General features: G+C 41.8%; 1 protein-coding gene across 7 annotated transcripts in view; it reads right to left on the bottom strand.

The window, feature by feature from the left end:
* Positions 1 to 21,018, bottom strand: part of TSNARE1 (t-SNARE domain containing 1) — a 496,518-nt gene that overhangs the window by 458,842 nt on the left and 16,658 nt on the right. For 6 of the 7 annotated variants that reach the window (XM_048938875.1, XM_048938870.1, XM_048938876.1 and 3 more), the window contains exon 2: positions 20,505 to 20,598. The gene's annotated coding sequence lies outside the window, so the exon portion shown is untranslated. Of the gene's footprint in view, positions 1 to 15,730; positions 15,828 to 20,504; positions 20,599 to 21,018 lie in introns of those variants that run through there. The other variant, XM_048938874.1, reaches the window with a different exon arrangement.

The raw sequence follows: 21,018 nt of genomic DNA, 5'->3' as shown, positions 1-21,018 counted from the left end.
GATGCTACTCCTCCCATGAATTTGGCAGCTCATGAATGTGATGGAACTACTTCTGCACCAGTGAAATACGGAAAGAGAAATTACAGAAGATGGTATCATCAACAGCTTGAGGCATTTTGTCTCTTACCCTTGCAGTCAGCAGCTGCAAGTCCGAAAGGTGCATGAAGGAGGGTAGGAAGTAGGGTGCAAGCAGCTATTCTGCAGGTGGTTTCCTGGTGAGGAATAGTTCAACAGATCAGTATCATTAAGCTAAACAAAGAGCCCAAGAGAGAAACTTTCCATCATCACGAAATGGTGGTGGAGCATGCCCAATCTGGTACGTCCATCCTAGCCTGGTTCCACTGTTGCTCTCAGGAACCCCTGAACTTCCCATGACTGCCACAACTTCCACCGCTCCAAGGCAAAGGTAAAAGGAAGCTTTGAAGAAGGTGTGACATCACTCTGGGGAGAGGCTGGACAACAGAAACAGGACACACGTCAGCAAACTCTTGATTATGTTGAGTGCTAACGGATCAGGGCCAAGCTAACATCCACCATGAAACCAACAGGAGAGACTACTCAGCCGGGACTGAGATCACCAGCCCCAAGGAACTCAGAGTGATGAAATTATAAGCTATCAGGGGAAATACTCAGTTGGCCATCTCAGTGCTCCCTTAGAGATGCTCTCCTTTAGAGAGCAGCTCTTCTGAATGAGTAAATGCACAGCACTTGCTATCCAAGGATGGCTTGCAAAAGCCCCAAGATGTCACATACAGCATAATGCACTATCCAACTTAATGTCTTCAAAAGCTGTTAGCTACCATATGCTAAGAAGACAGAAGGCAACAGCTCATCAAGTTCTTGCTTTCCATTTGTTCAGTCTTTAGGGGAGAAAGACTTTTAGAGATCCCCACCACTTCTGCAGCAAAAAGCAAATAACAACAAATCATTGCTAAAACAGCACAACCTGAGTTCAGCTCCACTGTCAGCAGGGCTTTCCATTAATGGTTCACTCTTATCCATGTGCTGTAGTGGAGGACCTGGAATTGCTGTGTTGATGGCAATAATCATCTGTCACAGTAGAGATCTTGCAACTTACCCAGAAACACAGAACAGCTTAGGTTGGAAAGGACCTTTAAAATCATCTATTCTCAACCCCCCAGCTGAAGGCAGGGCTGCCACACATCAGATAGGTTGCCCAAGGCCCCATCCAACCTGGCCTCGAATGCCTCCAGAGCTGGAACATCCACAGCTTCTCCGGGCAGACTGCTCCAGTGCTTCACTGGAGTTTACTCTGAGTAAAGAATTTCTTCCTAACATCTAATCTGAATTTCTCCTCTCTTAGTTTAAAGCCATTCCCCCTTGTCCTATTACTATTAAGATGGTGTAATAAGTCAGCCCGCAAGGAACAAGAAGCAACATGGCGTCTTTCACTTTCCTGTGTAGAAAAATCACAAAAATATAAAATATAAAATCTGAAGAAACAAACTGAAAACAGAACCTAGGAAAATAGGAAACTTTTTTTTTTTTTTTTTTTTGCTTCCACCTAGACTCCTTCCAAAGGGTTCACATGCCAATCTAATAATAAAACTGTCATAAGGATGATGTGATTTTAGTTTTCAAGCTGAAGGTTGCTATGGGAGGCTGTTCCCAGCAGCAGCACTGCACAGCATTTGTAAAAGGCCTTTGCAGCACCAGACACTGATTTTTGAGTAGGAAGAATTTTACAATTTTCTTGAAAAGCCCCAGAAAAAGCTGCACTCCCAGAAAGAGATGGAAAAAAATAAAAGGGGCAATAATTTAGAAACCTGTTGAAGTGTGGATGTAGAAAAGTAGAGGTTTGGGTACGTCATCAGGTAACCCCCAAGGCTTGCAAGTTGGTGTGCATCAGCTGAGCACCAGTTGCTGTATCTGCTCAGACGTGGGAGAAGTTAAAGACGATGCAGTGATCTCACACACTGCATAAGCAAGGAGCAGAAATAGGAACAGTTATTGTAATGCCTTTACAGCAGTGCATTCAGCTGCGGGAAACTTGGTGCATCTAAATCCTGAGTTTGCCATAAAAATGAAGCATCGCTTCCCAAGTGGCTTACCTGTCATGGGACAAGCTTTTTAGAATAAATAAGGTATACATACAGGGAGTTGCACAAAGCTGGTCAAATACAAATGACACCCTTAAAAGCAGCAAACAAGCAAACATAGCAGATATTTTCTGTATAAAATGGTGAGATTTAGGAGCCTGTTACAACCAGCAGGATTTACAGGGGAAATACAATAAGGAAGTTTACCAAGGACTTAATACAAGGACATAGCCATGAAGGAGCAGGAGAGGGAGATGGAATAGCTATTTACCTTTACACGCTGCACTGAAGATTATTGGATACAGATTTATAAAAGGCTTAATTCACGTAGTCAATGCTTCCAGCCATTAGGTGCTTTAATTCTCTGCAGGTTAAGCAAAGCAGAGTGGGTAGATGAGATACATGAATAGAGAAGAATACTTAGGGAGAAAACATGCTGCTATTCTGTAGGGATGTGTCTATATGGGGTTATGTCAATACAGATAAAGAACTGCATTATTTAAAGGAGAATGCAATATATTATTACAAAAATAAGGTGAAGACTCACAAATGGTCCCCAATATCCAGAACTGAGGACAGAGGCAAAAGCTGGCATATCCTGATTCTGGAGGGACTTCTGGACTCCACATCCCTACTTGTAGTTTGATAATCATTTAACACGTTTACCATCACTTAAAGAATCGCAGAACCATTAAGGTTGGAAATCCCTTCCAATCCAAGCCATTCTGTGATTCATTTGTAAAACTTCACAATAGCCGTTTTAGAAAACAAGTTACTATAAAAAAGAAGGAAATCAAAAACAATGTGGTTATTTACATATTCCCTGCTTGACCACTGTGGCTGCTTCACACACATTACTGATGAGCTCTGCTCCAGAACCGGACCGCCTTTTCAATTGCAAACTGACAGCAGGAGATGCTATTTTTACAAAAATACAGCCAATTACAGTGGAACCAATAAACCAGAAAGCCAAATCCACCGTGGCTTTCTGTTTGTAAGGTTTTCAGGGTATGTTTGCCTCTCTTGTCTCCAAAGCACCATGGTTTCTCTCAGTTCTACCCAAGCAAGCCGCAGTAATTAACTCTCCTGCAGAATGCACTCATCAGGGTCCAGGGCTCAGGTGCTTCATTCAAAGTAAAGGATGGAACTGATGGGGTTAAGCTGAGCCCATAACGGCTAGGAAATGGCAAAATAAATTTAATTTACTGCTACTCTACTTCAGGCAATTCCCCTGTTGCTACTTTAACTCGTCAATGAAGAAAAAACAACAGTGTTATGTGTGTGTCTGTACATATATATATTTATATATATATATATATATGCAAACTTTTTTTTTTTTTTTTAAACTATGCTACACTGTCGCAGTCATACAAAAATAAAACCTTTTCACTTCAGAAAGTCACAAGACCTAGATATTACCTACAAGGTCTCATCAGATCAAGGAGACAATTTTCAAAGGCCATCAGATCACCAGTGGCATCGGCACCAACATAAGCCAAGAAAAACGTCAGTACCCAGTTTCTACCATGGAAAGACTTTTCTCTCCCTTTTGCTATGAGGACATATCTTATTTTCTAAGATTCTAAGATTTTCTAAGATTCAGAGCATCTGCTTTACATGGAAAGCAGAGTAACCAAGATGTGCTGAAAACAACCTGTTGTATGGCTAGGAACTAAAGAAAACAGAATACTGTGCTGAACACATTGATATTTACCAAGATGTTAGGCAACACCCTCTAACCTACTCAGCATGGCCATCCTCACTGAGCTGCTGCTTCTTTAGTAATATGAAGAGCCTGCAGGCAAGATCTCATGCTGGCAGGTTCGCATTCATGACTTTCTGTGATGCCAAAGCTTTTGGACTGAATTTAAACCACAACGGAATCTATACATAGGTGCAACCTTATAATATGAGAAGGGAAACCACTTTGAGTCCACTGTTTAGATGCACAAAATGGGATGCTGGAGAACAGATCCAGATGAAGTCTTGCATTTCACAGGTAAGTGAATGTGGCAACTGCCTGGATTTCAAGAAATACATATATGTGACACTTAGGAACACATTTTAGAGGGCAGTATAGGTGGTAAGTGCAAGATTGGATTAGACGATCTCAGAAGTCTTCTCCAAACTTAATGATTCTATGATATGAGAAAAAACTGTGCCACGGAGCACAGAATCTTTTGCCAACAGAATTTTTGCCAGAAAATGCAAATAACTCTCAAAGAAACCTTTGTCAGTAAATGAACATTTGTCTAAATGCCCACGCACCCCATTATTTTTTCCTGATAATTCTTAACCAGCAACAATTCTGAGCCCATATCATGAAATGAAAAATAAACAGAGATTGAAATGTACCCACTACACCACCAGCCACCAGGAACATATCATCCAAGACAGATTATTACACTAATTGAACTACTTTGCTACAAGCAGATCATATTACCACAGAAGACCTCAGCATTAGACCAAGACAAGGCTTCAGGGCCAGTCCATCAACATCTGCCCAACCTCTGCACCTCATTCTGCTCCCAATACTCTTCTCCATTAATAAGATCAGGGACATCTTTCCCAGTGGTATCAATGCCTTGTCAGCTAAAATTCAAATCAATCAAGCCCTGGAAGCAGATGCAGCAAATAACTCAATCATGTTCATCATTTTAACTTACCCTATTGATGCATCAGGTCAACCTTGAAATCTCTATTCACATTATCAGCCTTCATGATATTAAGATAATCACGCAGAAGACTGATTAGAAGTTTCCCATAATTTCAAAGCATAAGAATTACCACACGGGAACACTTTATCTATTTCATTACCCCTCTCTGACTAGAGAGAGTGCTTTCTTCCCCAGAAATTAGGACAATGAATACCGTGCTGAGAAAGAAGCATTACCAAAACAAAACTGAGCTCCTCTTCTCAATAATGGGGCAGTAGGTGCTGTGCATACATTTCTGAACAAGCATGAAGCTCACTGTTTTTAAAGATGAACATCTGCTGAAAATCTTTAAGAGACTTTCAAGCTTCCGTGAATTACCTTTATTTTACCTAAACTGTATGAAGGGCAATCTAATTCCTCCTGGCTGATTTGGAAAATGATTGAAAATAGCTGCCTTAACACCATTCACTTCTCTAAGCTCTGCATTGATGGGGGCCCCTCACAGAAAGATGCTGAGGCCCTGGAGCGTGTCCAGAGAAGGGCAACGAAACTGGTGAGGAGTCTGGAGCACAAACCTTATGAGGAACGGCTGAGGGAGCTGGGATTGCTTAGTCTGGAGAAGAAGAGGCTCAGGGGAGACATCACTGCACTCTACAATGTCCTGAAGGGAGGCTGTGGTGAAGAGGGGTCTGGCCTCTTCTCCCAGGCAACAAACAGGACCTGAGAAAATGGCCGCAAGTTGTACCAGAGGAGGTTTAGGTTAGACATAAGGAAGAACTTTTTCCTCTCAGAGAGTGGTCAGACACTGGAATGGCTGCCCAGCAAAGTGGTGGAGGCTGGCAGTGTTCAAGAGGCATCTGGATGAGGAGCTGTGAGATGTGGTTTAGTGCTTGTGGTAGCAATGGCAATGGGAGGGCGGTTGGACTAGATCATCTTGCAGGTCGTTTCCAACCTTGTGATTCTATGATTTTAATATCTAACCTAAACCTCCCCTGTCTCAGATTAAAACCATTCCCCTTGTCCTATCCATCGTAAACAGTCATTGTCACATAATTCAACAGTCATATCTCACAAAAATTTAACAGGAAAAGAACTAATTTTTATCATCTTAAAGTCAACTGTTCACTTCCAACTAGCTCTTTTTCTTCCTATAACAAATAAAAGGCAGGAACATTTTGTTATTTATGGAATTAGATGTTTTCTCCAGCGGGGATGCAGAAGAAAACAATCCATATCCAGATTTTAGGATTATTTAAAGAGAAAAGGAAAAAATATAAGTACAAACTAATCAAACAGCCCTATGTGGGGAAAAAAGAACAACAAATATTTTGACTGAAGCTCACCACTTCTGATAGCAACTATCAAGAACACAGATATAATCATTTATTGATCTCACACGCAGCAAGAAGACTTCACAAAACAAGAAAAAAATCACAAGGGATGTAGCCCAACGACAGTCTTCTCCGTTAACTCAAGAACAATGTTCTACTGAATATTTCAAGCGCAATTACATGGTAACAAAATGGCATCATGCCACAAAGTCCTATAAATTATTCTCTCTCAATACTTCCCTTCCAAGCAAATTTGCCAGGAGGCTGAATAAATGAAGTGTTCTGAGATCAAAGGATGAAAGACACTGAAGAAACGCTGAGGATCCTTCAAATTGCCATGTTTGTTTGAAAGCAGAAAAAAATATTTTAGTAGCTGGTGTCACGACTTCCAACTGGGATCTGGCCACTTGGCCAAGCCCACTGTCTGTTACTGGAACACACAAATGACTTCTCACTCTAATCAGCAAATATACAGGGATAGTCACCTGCAAATAACTGGGAATTATCACACCTCTGAGATGCTTTCTGCAGAAGAATATAACTACTGTTCTAAACAACAACAGCCCTCTCTCCATGTTGTGACTCCAACATATCTAATTCTCCTGGCTATATTTTAGAACTACCAACAGGAGAAAACTTTCCACTAAGTTTCCTTAATGGCAGGGGGATTGAAACTAGATGATCTTTGAGGTCCTTTTCAACACAAGCCATGCTATGATTCTATGATGCAGATACAGCATGGCAAGCAGCAGAGAAGCAAGCTGAAAAAGAGGGTGATGCACGAGCTCCAGAAGACTCCGAGTCCCATGGCTATGACAGGGATGCTTCCATCAAGAATCCCAAATGTCTTTTCTCAGGTCATGACTTCAGCATTTAAAGCTCCAAATGCTAATTAACCAACGGCTTAAACATGCAAGTTGACTCTTTCCTCTTAAGCAAAGCATTTGTGAAATTTTTTCGTATTACTGAGAATCAGTAACACCAAGCTCAATAAATGCAAAGTGATGCACAATGGAGAAGTGTTACAACATGCATGCTCCTTTCACAAAATGAAGCTAATAAAAAGGAACTACATCTCACAACCGGCACCTAAACAGTAACTTTGCCCAAGGCTGCTACTCACTGGAAAGCAACAGGATGTAAAAGAAATAAGAGAATAATTGGAGGATTATTATAACGTTAGTAGGTAAAATTAGCAGAGCTGCCTTATTAGGAGCTTGTTCTTTTTAATAGAGGAGATATAAAGAAGTAAAGATGTGAGACAAACAAAAAAAACACTTCTCACGTACGGTGATGGAGAAGAAAGGAGGACGTATTCAATGTCCCAGGCTGGATGTGGCTCTGGGCAGCCTGGTCTTGTAGTTGACAACCCTGCCAACATAGCAGTGGAGTTTATGCTAGACGATCATTGCAGTCCTTTTCAACCCAGGCCATTCTATGATGCTACGACACACTGAAGAGATTAATTCTATTTAGAAAACAGACTGACACCAAACATAGCAAAGAAAGTTCCTCAGTAAGAAAGTTTTGGGGCAGACAGATGTGGAACCTCTTTGTTTCCTCCCTCATATGACCATAATCAGTTTTCGCCCATGGAAAAAAAGTCAGGGTATTCAAGAGATAAGTGACATTTTTTAAGTAACTAAACTGTAGTATGGGATGTAATGACCAACAACACAAGCCTCCAAAGGACAGTGAGGGAGATTTACGGGGCCAGCCAACATTGTTATAACTAAGTTGTAACACAATGCTTAAGACAGGCTTAATAGTTAACCATCAGGAAGCTGGGAAAAAAATTGTCACAGTACTCACCTATCATAGCACTACTTTCTCTTCTTTTGAGCACAGTGGTAACAATCCAAAAGAGCGATTCTGGAGCTAAATGAAACCAATGTGTCACTAGCCAATACCTAGACTGCTTATAATTAAAGGCACCATTAAGCCTTCAGAAAGCCAGATGCTAATCCATGTCAAAGTTGCACAGCTGAATTTGTTCATATATATAAACACCCCTTAAAAGGATATATTTTTATGGAAGCTTTTTCTGTACCCTACAATCTTAGGATCATTCAAGATGCTTTTGCACCATTTTTAAAAGGCTTTTGCCAGTCATCTGTCAGCTAATTTAAGATGGAATAAGTTGGGGGGATGGGGGGGGAAGAAGAAAAAGCCCATCTAATCACTAATACAGAGGGGAAGTTAATAAAATAATTAATAATCTTGTTTATGGAGAAACAAATCTCTTCTTCTGTATTTCTTATTTTTAGGAGGTGAAGGGAAAGGTAATATTCCAAGTTTCTTTTTCACATGCTTATTTTATCAGGGTCAGAAAAGCCAAGCAACTGTAAATTCCTGCAGATTGATAAATACCACAAGCATAGTTCATCCATTCTTGAAAAAGTTTTTTTATAAGCAATGCAGAATGATTATTAAGTACCATGAAAAGGGCTCTCACGCAACCTGGTCTGGGTAACAGAACACCATGAATTATCTTTTTTGATGAAGACACTAATTGTGTTTCCCCCTCTGCACTTCAGGGGGGGAGGGGACAAACTAGGAATCAACTCACAAACAACCAAGATACTAAAAATATTACCACCAAAACGCATGAGGGTTAAAAAATAAATTCTTAGCTGCCTTCTCAGTATAATGCAGAAAGCAAGTCTATTCTTAAGTACACAGCAAGGCCAGCGAGTTTGGGAAAGAGACAGATGGGAGAATATGTAGGAGAGTATGTTCCCGAGTACTTCCACAAATAGGCTACCAAAAGTTGAGGAGACGCTGCCTCACAAGAGATGCAGAAGTCATAGAAGATCAGGAAGAGATAGAAAAGTACTACTTGTTCCATGGCACCACCTCCACTTGCTTATCCTTTAGTTTCCATTATTTGCAAAATGAAATGGCCACCCATGCTCGTGGGAGTGACAGATACCAGTACATCAGCCTTCCCAGCCTTCACCAGAAAGAATTATGGTGGTGGACCTTCATCAATGGATCATGCTTACTTTCCCATCTCTGAGTCCCATTGCTCAGTTACTTCAACCACTCCTGTAACACAAAGCTCTTACTGGCCAGCTACAGCCTGATTGGGAAACTGGGAAATTAATTGCGTCAGGAGATGAAAGATACATCTGCAGGAGATCAGGCATCTTCTTCTCTTCAGAAGATGGAACACTGAGAGCAGACGGAAATCTTCCTTTTGAGGCTCATGATACAGATGCTGGTGATGGGTTGATGGTTGGACGGGATGATCTTAGTGGTCTTTCCAACCTTAATAGTTCTATAAAATATGTAATTCAATTGAATCAGTTAACTGATTACGCAGCTGAAATTCAAAATTAAACCTAAATGATCCACTGCAAAAACTTGCCTTTTTATTTTCAGTATTTCTGATATATCCAATGCATAGCCTTATTCACAGTCAAGTCAGAGTAAAATCAGTTACTGCCAACACCACTGGATCCCAACAGCCCTTTTACTAAAGGTGAGTGTAAAAATTAAGGGAGTGACAGAGATTACTAAGGGAAATACAGCAACACAGCTGCACATTTTCCAATCAAAAGTCATCTCATAGGGATGGAAATATCCCAGGTGCAGGAGGATGCAACAGTACGTATGCATGGCAGTTTGCATTAGTTCAGCTTCTAACCAAATCATAACTAGTCACCACAGTTGAAAAAGATCTCCAAGACCACCTAGTCCAACCCTTCACATACCACCAATATTTCCCCACTAACCTATGTCCCTCTGTACTACAACTAAACGTTTCTTCAACACCTCCAGAGACTGTGACTCAACCACCTCCCTGGGCAGCTCATTCTAGCATGTCTGCCCTTTCAGAGGATAAATTTTTCCTAACATCCAACCTGAATCTCCCCCTGAATCTCTTCCACACAGTCTTTCAGCCATTCTGCCCCAAGCCTGTAGCACTGCCTAGGATTGTTGTGCCAGAAGTGTAGGATCTGGCATTTGGTCTTGCTGAACTTCATCCCACTGGCCAAAGCCCAGAAATCCAGCCTGTCCAGATCCCTCTGAAGGGCCATCCTACCCCAGGCAGATCAACACTTCCTCCCAGCTCAATGTCATCTGCAAACTTACTGAGGGTATGCTCAATTCCCTTGTCTAGGCAATCATTAAAGATTGAACGGATAGGCTCCAATACCAACTGTTGGGGAACATCACTTGTGACCAGTCGCCAGCTGGGTTTAACTCAATTCACCACCATAATTATTGCATGCACAATTACTGTATTATAGTTGTGAACATAAATTGTCATTTCCAGTTGTCAGATGAACAAGACAGCTGACATAAGCATATTTGCCTACAGTTCCTGAAAAGATAGGTAACAGAGTGCAAAGAGGCCTATCCAAGGCTTAGGTGAAGAAGAACTAAAAAAAAAAAAGTTCTTGTTTTTCATATATTTCACAAGTCAAAGCATTGCCTGCTCTCCAGTTTCCATGAGTTGTATTTATTTATGACCGTTCTTAATTCAAGAAGCAAACTAGAAATGATAATGCATGATCTTTCTGCAAAATGAAACCGAGATGGATGAAAGGTGAGAGGTATAATTTAAGACAGTATATATTTTTCACTGTACCAAGAATGCTGCATTCAGGCTGGAAGAAAGGTTGCTAGTAAACTGAAGTCAGCAAAAGGTAACAGCAGAGTTTATGAATAACATCTCAAAAGAGAAAGGAGATCACTTGGGCATCCAGAGAAAAGAACAAGCAGACAGTACACAAGATCCCTCCTCTCCCCAGACGTGTGTGAGCACAGTCATCTTCAGAGGCTCAGAAGATCCTGAGATGAAGCATCTGAGACTTGCACTGGTGCCATCCGTAGTAACACCTGTTGTGACACCTCCTCACCAAAGCCATGTATACAATGACAAACAGGTTTGAGTCATCTCCTTTCTCCCAACTGGCTCATTCCTTTTAAATGTAGAAGTGTCAGCAGTCGGGATCTTCCTTCAAAGAGTACAGATGATCACCTTCCTGAGCTGCCTGGGTTAAGCTCTCAGCCTTTTTGTAAATCCTACAGGAGATCAAGTGAAGAGTTCATTCCTTTCCCTCTGAACACTGAAATCTGATGAAAACACAGTTTCTCAAGTAAATGAGAAATTCTTTATGTGCTCTTGTTGGAAGAATGGAGGTCTACACTGCAAATCAACAGGCAACTAAAGAGACAGCACTGTGTCACTCTTCAATGTCTTCTCCTTGTCGCCTCAGTGTCCAGCCGAGAGTTGCATGCTGAGGGCACAGAATCATAGAATGGCCTGGGTTGAAAAGAACCACAATGATCATCTAGTTTAAACTCCATTGCTATCTGCAGGGTCACCGAACACCAGACCAGGCTGCCCAGAGCCACATCCAGCCTGGCCTTAAATGCCTCCAGGGATGGGGCATCCACAACCTCCTTGGGCAACCTGTTCCAGTGCGTCACCACCCTCTGAGTGAAAAACTTCCTCCTAATATCTAACCTAAACCTCCCCTGTCTCAGTTTAAAACCATTCCCCCTTGTCCTATCTCTATCCACCCTTGTAAACAGCCGTTCTCTCTCCTGTTTATACGCTCCCTTCAAATATTAGAAGGCCACAATGAGGTCTCCTCGGAGCCTTCAGGGCAAGCTGAGTCTCAATTTATTTTCCAGCATGGATCACCAACATACACAGTCTTACCTACCACCAAGCAACTTAAAATCCAACATCCCTGGGCATCCCGACCTAGTAGCTGGCAACCCTGCCCACAGCAGGAGAGCTGGAACTAGATGATCTTTGAGGTCCCTCCAACCTAAGCCATTCTATGCTTTTATGACAGTTACCATGACCTCACAGAGGAGCTACTCTGCATATCTGGGTTCTCTGGGACCACAATTTCTTTGGTTAGGGGTGCAGAGGAGGACAAAGGATATACTGAGTTGTGACAGGGGAAGGTCAGGCTGGGTGTTATGACAAGCATCCTCACCAGAAGGTGGTGAGCATGGAACATGCACCCCACAGCGTTGTCACCACCCCAAGCTGCTGGATTTCACAAGCATACACTCTCAGACACAGGGTTTGGATTTTACTTAGTTCTGTGTGAAGCCAGAAATTGGTCTCAGTGATACTTACATGCCACCTCTAACTCAGGATATGCTCTGACTCCAAGACCCCTGCTCTCATCTCTTACAACACTCCCTCTGCCACAATGACTCCACTCTCTTGCTCTGTATCAACATATATCCATGGATGTTTTGCCACCACAGCTTCAATTCCCACTCATTTTTCAATTCCCTCTCCAAAGTATCCTCCCAAGTACCAGACAAGCAGCAAGCAGCACAGATGAATAATCTAGACCTATGCACTTACTGACTGGTTGACTGGATGCACTAACCATTCAACTGAATGATCCCGCAAAAAATAGGTAATCGTTGAATTTTCCTCTGTTTTCCTTGTGGACATTGAGATATTAAGCTCTTATGTGCTTCATGAACAAGTTCACTGATGGTTGGGTGGAGAAGAAAAGCCCAGATCAGTGATCTGTACTCTTCTCTCTGATGTGATTAACTCAGCCAACCTACTAAAGTGGAAAAAGCATAAAGACACCAACAGGAGAAAGCCTTAAAGGAAGTGAGAGACTTCAGACTTTCAAAAGATAAATTCCACTTCTGAAAACAACCTAACAGTGCTCATTTGTTCTCACTTTCATACCCTGGACCCACACGCTGTGTTTGTATTTAATTTTCTGGTTCACCAAGTAGAAAAATAACCCATTCCTCAGGCTTCTCCTTTTATTCATGCACTTGGTCAGAACCAAGCTGAACATGCTGATATGCCATTAAAGGTTTCAGGTACTCCTAGTTCTGGTTTGCACTCACAGTATACCAAAGCATCAATAATGGGCACTCCACTCTCTGCACCATGGGCAATGGCACTGCCCAGAATAATCTACCTTTGGTATCACACACCAAACAAGGTCCCATCATACCAGCCAAGGTTATTCCACACTATGATGGCTCAATCTCTCTTCAGCTATGGATGCAGGCAAGATTAATCAAACCCACAGAGTTAAAAATTAGGAATTGTTTGAGTTGGAAAGGGACCATTAAAGACCATCTAGTCCAACTCCCCTGCAATAAATAGGGTCCCCTACAGGTAGATCAGGGAGCTCAGAGCCCCATCCAGCCTGATCTTGAATGTCTCCATGGATGGGGAAACCCATCCACCACCTCTCTGGGCAACCTGTTCCAATGCTTCATCACCACTAGCGTAAAAAATTTCTTCCAGTCATATCCAATCTAAATCTCTCCTCTTTTAGTATGAAACCATTTCCCTTTGTCCTATCACAACAGTGCTTGCTAAAAGGTCTGTCCCCATTTTTCTTATAGGCCTCCTTCAGACACTAAAACCCTTCCACAGCTCTTCTAGCCAAACACCAAGTCCCTTTCATTTTGAACAAATCAAACTATGGAATTGGCTCACCACACAAACATACGGATGCCAATACTGGCAATAAAAGAGGGTGAAGGCAATGGAAGCCTTTAAAAAAATACAAAACAAAAACAAGTCTTGACTTATATTGGCTTAAAGGGATGTGAAACTGCACCTTTGAGCTGCAGCTCCACGATGCATTAGCTCCGACAAGGGAGATAAGTTAGGACCTTCCCACACTGCTCCTTCCCTGCCCCACACCACGCTTGGCTCTCCACTCTCCCTCTAATTCAGCAGCCAGCAGCTCATGCTGTAAATCAGATCAATGAAACATTCAGTTAAAAATAACAGCCAAAACCTCCTCCATTGCGGGAGCGCCTTTAGTATAATAAATGATGAAAGCACATTGCTAAAAAAAGCAAGCTGAGCTGAGAGAGATTTCTGAAGAAAAGGTGGCAAGAGCAGCACCAAGCCCAGCCAGCAGAAAAAGGACAGACAGAGAATAAAACTGAAATCAAACCTCTGGCTGAGGCCCTACACATCCATAAGAGGGAGGAACTGATCCATACTGACCTGCAGCTCAGCAGTGTGTCCCAGATACACACTAAGACCTTTGTTGTTTCCCAGCAGAACCATGACTAAATACCAAATTAAATTAATAATGACCCAAATTAACTGTTCAGTGTCAGTAACCACGGTAGTTCAATGTCCTGCTCCCACCATGACAGTGCTGTGGGTCCACTGTCTGGGTTGGGATGCTCCAAGCTCTACTGGGTGACCAGAATAACCCTGATACGTAACCCTGCATTTCTCAACAGTGATCACGTGGCTTGAAGAGGATTACCTGGCCTTTCTAGCTCTGCATGGACAAGTCACAAGAGCAGGACATCCCGGGAAAACTATTATTCTCCCATTGGGAAAAAGCCCTTGGGCATCTCATGCGTTATTTATGCATCACAGTTGAGAAAAAAGGTTTTTTACAACCATTTTCATGATGCTGAGAAACATGAGGTCTTTTTGGTGTTTGGTTTGTTTTTTTTTTTTGTAGGTCTTTTTTTACCTCTTGTTCCTGCAACATCTGTGGCCAGCTCAGCTTTACCATAAATGCAGATGTATGGCAATGCATTCCTCTAGGACATGTGCTGCAGCTTCTCAGCTGCTTCCCATCCCATTTCCATCTCAGCTGTTTCCTATGCCAAGATGCAAACCTGTAGCTGCAGCTTTTAATGCCTTTTACAAACATGTAATTCACTCTGTATTTCATTTCATTTTCCGAACAGCAGCAATAGCAAGTTTACTGAACTGGCTAATACATAATGACACCATCTCCAGAGCAAAGGAAAGGCAATACAGATGGAATGAGAAGTACAGAGTGGACACAGCATCCCACCTGAGTTATAGAATCAAAGAATCATTGAATCACTAAGGTTGGAAAAGATCTCTGAGATCATCTAATCCAACTACCAACCCACCACCACCATGCTCACTAACCATATTTCTCACTGCCACATCTATACATTTTTTGAACACCTTCAGGAATGATGACTCCATCACCTCCCATGAAGTGGTTTGGAATGATGCAACACCTTTTCTTTCAGGCTTTTGTTAATTCTCACACTGGAAGCCACAGACCTCCCATATTCAAATCAAACTCAATGTTAAAAAAGAGGGATTGAAAAATATATTAAAATTGCACTCTTAAGGTATGTCATGCGGCATTTTTCAAACAAATATCAAAAGCAATTTCAGTACAGGGTTTCCACTTACTTGCAGTCTTTACACAACTAAAAAGTTTAATCTCTTCCACATATTTTAACTTAATTGCACAGAGAAATTCACCAGCATAGGACACTGCCAATAACCCTGCAGTCCACATCTCTGCAGTTTGCCAGGCTGCAGACTCCCTAAAGCCACCCTTCTGCAACATAAGATTTCCTCTGGACCTACTATTCAAAAAGTCTCCAGCCGGCCTTTGCTTCCACCCTCCAAACTGCAAGAATTCATCAACACAAATTAAATTCAAGCTACCCACGTCAGGAAACATCCTTCTTTCCCTGTGCTTACACAGCTTTTACCTTCCAATATCTTATATCCTACAGCTCATACTCAATGACTACCAGCTGGACCTTCAATAGCAGGACATATATTTGTACAGCTCTACTCACTCTACATGCAAGTAAGAGCTTTCCAATCAGATATTAGCATTCAGTGTCTTCTCTGTCATTCCTACAGCACGCTGCAATACATCTTCATCAGGTTCCTGCTTCAGCTCACCATGATGGGGTACGGCTCATTTTGGGGACAGCTTCCAGGCACAGTCTCTCAGCTGACTCTTACAGACCACTGCTGTGCCAATTCCAGATACTGCCAGAAATCACATGCACTAAAAGAAAAAAAACATGCACATAATCCACTTCTTTTCTAAAAATGGTCACAAACAGGTAGGTGGATGGCTGGACTTGATGATCATAGAGATCTTTTCAACCTTAATGATCCTATGATTCTAACAGTGAACAAGATGCAATATACACTGTATTTTAGTCAACGTGTGACTATGTCAGAGCCAAAGCAAGGTGATTCTAGTCCACAACATTCCTGATTCAACAAGAAGGTGCAGAGCCTCAGAACCCAAACTTAGAAGGTAGTAAGTGTAACACAGCATCAAATTGCCCCATTTGCTTCATATTAAATAGACAAGACAGAAGTGCTGATGCTGAAAAAATTCTCAGCAATTCATGCAATCTGTATTGAATTGCTGGGTTTGCACAAACTCTGTAATATAGTGTTGTGTATCTGGGAGGAACAGAGACAAGGCACGCTCAGCACCTGCCTCCATAGCACCCTACTGCTGGAAAATAAAGAGAAAAGAATCTTGGTTTAATGGAGTGTTATTCTGATTCAGTATAGCACAGAAAGAGATGGATTTGCGTCATTTAGTTTTTAACCCTCCAGTAAATTGAATTAAAAAAAAAAAAAAATCAACACAAACATAACAAGATACAACAGCAATTATGAAGAGGGTGGCCAGAAATTGGTGCTACATTTATCACGGGAAGCTGGTTGGGGAGTTCCCCTGAACCAGCTCATACCATTGATGAAGGCATTTCTTTGCATCAGCCTGCTGCAATACACAGATAAACCACAGCTGCACTGCATGCATAAACTGCGCTTAGATACATAAATCTTAACAAAGTGGCTTCTTATTTTGAGGCAAAACCAGAAAGAATTGTAAGTTGCATTAAAGATTTGCTTTTCCACCCTCTTCTCAACCATCTGAAAGATCAATTGAAGTGATTTTGCATGAAACAGGCGAAGACGAGCGCATTCCAAAATAAATAAATAAATAAATACCTTTTAATGATTTCCATAGGAGATGAGCATAGCTGTTTAAGGATTCACAAAGCAAAAACGAAGAAAAGGCTTAACCATCCATTTCAGAAGAAACAAAATACTTTTCTGAAGCCTTCCATCACTTGCAAAGTTTTGAGTGCTCAAATACAAATATTAGAAACACGCCACAACAAGCTGAATTGTTTCCCTTCAACACAAGAATACTGTGAATCCCTCCTCTGCATACACACATTTGCTGTCTCCACTGCTCTTCTATTTGCAAAGATTTGAAAAAGAAACTACGAGAAGATCTGTGGTGATTTTAATACATTCCTTCCCTTCTGAAAAATTCTTGCTCAGCTGGGTACCAAGAATCACGCAGTCCTGCAACACTGTGAAACCATGGAACACGAGCTTAAGACCTCTGCATACTGACCATCAATGTGACTCACAGGAATAAACCTTGGCACTGCAAGGGCATCTTTGAGCTCAAATGGTTCCCTATTTACCAAGCTTAATGGACAATGGAAGGAAGGGTTGAAGGATCACCCCACCAAGCAACCTGAAGACCTACTTTCTGCTTCCTAACATTGCTCCATATGATTCCTTGCAAAGCATTCTCATCAGAAACACTTCACAGGATCACATAACTGTCCGAATTGGAAGGAATCCTTAAAGACCATTTACTCTAACTCTCCTGCAGTGAACAGGGACATCTACAGCTACACCAGGGTGCTCATAGTCCCATCCAGCCTGACCTTGAACATCTCCAGGGATGGAGCATTCACAACCTCTCTGGGCAACTTGTTCCAGGGCCTCATACCCTCACTGTGAAAGACATTTTATGTATATCCAGTCTAAATCTCTCCTTTTCACAGAATCACAGAATCACAGAATTGTAGGGGTTGGATCTCTCCAGAGATCATCGAGTCCAACCCCCCTGCCAAAGCAGGTTCCCTACAGTAGGTCGCACAAATAGGCATCCAGGCAGGTCTTGAACATCTCCAGAGAAGGAGACTCCACCACCTCCCTGGGCAGCCTGTTCCAGTGCTCCGTCACCCTCACTGTAAAGAAGTTCTTGCGCATGTTTGTGCGGAACTTCCTATGCTGCAGTTTCCAGCCGTTTTTTCGTTTGAAACCATATCCCCTTGTCCTATCACAACAGACTCTGCTAAAGAACCTGTTCCTTTCTTACAGCCTCACTTTAGATACTGAAAGGCCACTCTCAGATCTCCCTGGAACCTGCTTTCCTCCAGGCTGAAAAGCTCCAGCTCTCTCAGCCTGTCCTTGAAGGGGAGGTGACCCATCCCTTGGATCATTTCTGTAGCCCTCCTCTGGACATGCTTCAAAAAGTCCATGTCTCTCCTGTACTGAGGGCTCCACTTCTGGACGCAGTACTGCAGGTGAGATAGCAGCAAAGCATTATACCATCATGCCATGATCAATACAGAGGACCTCTCCAAGACCAAGTAATTGGACAGCAGTTTTGAGGAATTCTCTCTCCTTATTCCCAGAGTGGAGTGCTTGAGTATTCTTCCACTTTACTCAGGCAATGTCAAGTCATCAGGCTGATTTCCAGCAATGCGCTCTGAAAAGGAAATCTCAGCACTAGGCTAAGCTGTGAAAGAGTACAATAATCTTCATCACACCAAAGTGCAGGACAGCTGGCAGGAAAGAGAAAACACTACTCTACTCAGTTGAAACAGGAAAAAATATCCTGCAGTATTAAAAATAAAATAAAACAGAACACAAACTTAAAAGCTACAAGGCGAGTAATTCATTTGGGCAACACACATTGCCAATATTCTGTGTGAATTGTTTAAGTTGAAGGTTCACAGTTCAATCAGAACCACTGGGAAAAAAAATAAACAGAAATGCTAAGGTCAGAAGCACACAGTTTATCCTGAGTAAACAAAATAGGTTTCTCAGTTAAGGGACTTCTATTTGAAATTAAAAAATACATATGCTGCAGTTTGTCCACTGTCCAGTAAGGGGAGTTGGTGCCTAGAGCTTCAAGTCAACCGCGCATATGCAGTTTTGGGTGGAGAAAATGCAAATAAACTATTCTGAAGCACTGACATTTAGACCATGCTGTTAGTTGCCAGAAGATGAGAGAGGCAGATAGACATACGCAGAAAACCCACTAAACCAAAGGGCTGGAAAAGGGAAAGGAACCAAGAGAAAATGCAGTAGAAGAAAGGCATGATTTTTCTTGGGAATGGGTCTTTATCTCCCTGTGAGGCTTTAAGGAGAGAATTTGAAGGTCATCCATTCGGAAGCAGAAAGGCAAAGGGCAAATGATATCCTAAGCTCCATCTTGATTTGGTAAGAAGAGAGAAATCTCAGTGTGTTTCTGAATATGATACTCTAGTGGTAGCACTGAATCACAGAATGGATGAGGCTGGAAGGGATAGCTTGGGATCATCTAAGTCCAATTCCTCCAGCAGCCTCGAGGGGACATGGAGAAGGGTATCACACATCTTGGGGAAGACAGTGGAGGAGCAGCAGCAAGAGGTAATCAGACTACTCACCAAGTCCCATTGCTAGAAACATAAATAGAGAAAAATAATACAAAAAGCAGCACTCAAACCCTCTTGCAAGGAGTGGGATTTAATAATATCATATGGTATCTAAAAGAAAATGTCAGCAGTAGGAACTCATTAAGCATTGTATGGGGAAAAGCAGCAAAAATCAGTACAGCATCTACACCCATGCTGAGCTCACCAAGGGAAACCAGGCTGCCACTGGCTACAGCATTGCAGAGAGGAGCCCTCAATGCTTATGTTCCTTTTTGCAGTTAATCTCATTAACCTTGTATTCACTCTATTGTTGGTGATTACTCAGGACACTAATAGGCATACTTTTCCATACTGTTTACTCAACATTACAAAGCTGTATATGAAATGGGGCTGGAACAAGCCAATTCTCCCCATGCTACGGAAAACAGAAGTAAAGAAGGAAAATCCTTGTTACAGAGATTTGTTGCAAAGATCATGATTTCCAGAGGAAGAATTAAGTGTAAATTATCCAAGTGATTCAGAAAAAAAAAAAAAAATCTATAAAACCCTTCTTTATATTTTCCCTCATTTCTGAACTGTTTTATGGAGGAGGAATTGACACACACACTAAAAACTCCCAAGAAAAGATTGATGCCCTACTATTAAGCTAGAGTAGGTGAAATAACTGTTCTAGCCATGATACAAATTACCACAATGGTATTCCAGGTGGGAAAAACAGATGTAGTTTAAGGAAACTACTTCTGCTGCTAAAAACTCTAAAGGTTTTACAAATACAGCCTGTTACGTCCTGAAAAATGAAACTCTCACTGCCCATCTGTTCCTAGCAGTGAGCATCTATTAGCACTCACTTTGGCCAGAAAGCCAACTCAAAGTCAGCGAATGCGTGATGAGTGCCATCCCAGAGCTTAATGAAGCAGCCAAGTCAGACATGATCAGCCAAGAAGGAAGGGAAGCTGGATGGAGATTTTTTTTTTCTCTCCAATATCAACAAATCGAATCAGTGAACTTATTCCAGAAGCATAAGATGCCATCCAGAAGCAAACACATCCTGAGCCCACTACTCTAACCCATTCCAAAGTCTGGGTCAACAAAATACAGCACCACTGCCAACGAGTTCAGGAGATATGGAGGAAAGCAACCAAACCAAACCACCTGAAACAGCAAGGGTTGTCACTCAAAGAAAACAACAGATAACTCACCCACGCTTCTATTCCCTCGCGATGTGGAGCCACGGGTTTGGCACAAGACAGCAGAGGCACAACAGACCAAAAGCTTGTTGTCTCAGTGGCTTCTCTGTGTAGGGAAAAAGGAAGAAGAGAAAATGTGAAGGAAAAACACATACAGGCTTCTATCTGCTCCATTTCCCCCAGTATGAAGTCAAGTATTCCCAAGACCAAGGGTATTAGCTACATCTTTAGATTCAAACTCTGCTTCAGAGCTTTCACAGCCCCTGAATTTGTTAAAGAACAACAACAAAAGCTTCTGAAAGATTACATATTGGTTTGCACAATCTTTCTGACAACAATGTAGCATGAATATTAAAAAAATAATAAAAAAAAAAAATTAAAAAAAAAAAGAGGGGGGGAAAGAAAACCACTCTTCCACCTCAGTTTCGGAGTGCCATGATGTCCAGCGAGAAACAGCTGGAAACATTCTGCAATTTGTGACTTCAGATAATCATAGAATCATTGAGACTGGAAAAGGCCTTTAACA

This window comes from Lagopus muta, chromosome 3 (genome assembly GCF_023343835.1).
Source record: "Lagopus muta isolate bLagMut1 chromosome 3, bLagMut1 primary, whole genome shotgun sequence".
Classification (NCBI taxonomy): domain Eukaryota; kingdom Metazoa; phylum Chordata; class Aves; order Galliformes; family Phasianidae; genus Lagopus; species Lagopus muta.
This window is presented reverse-complemented; position numbering and strand designations above follow the sequence as displayed.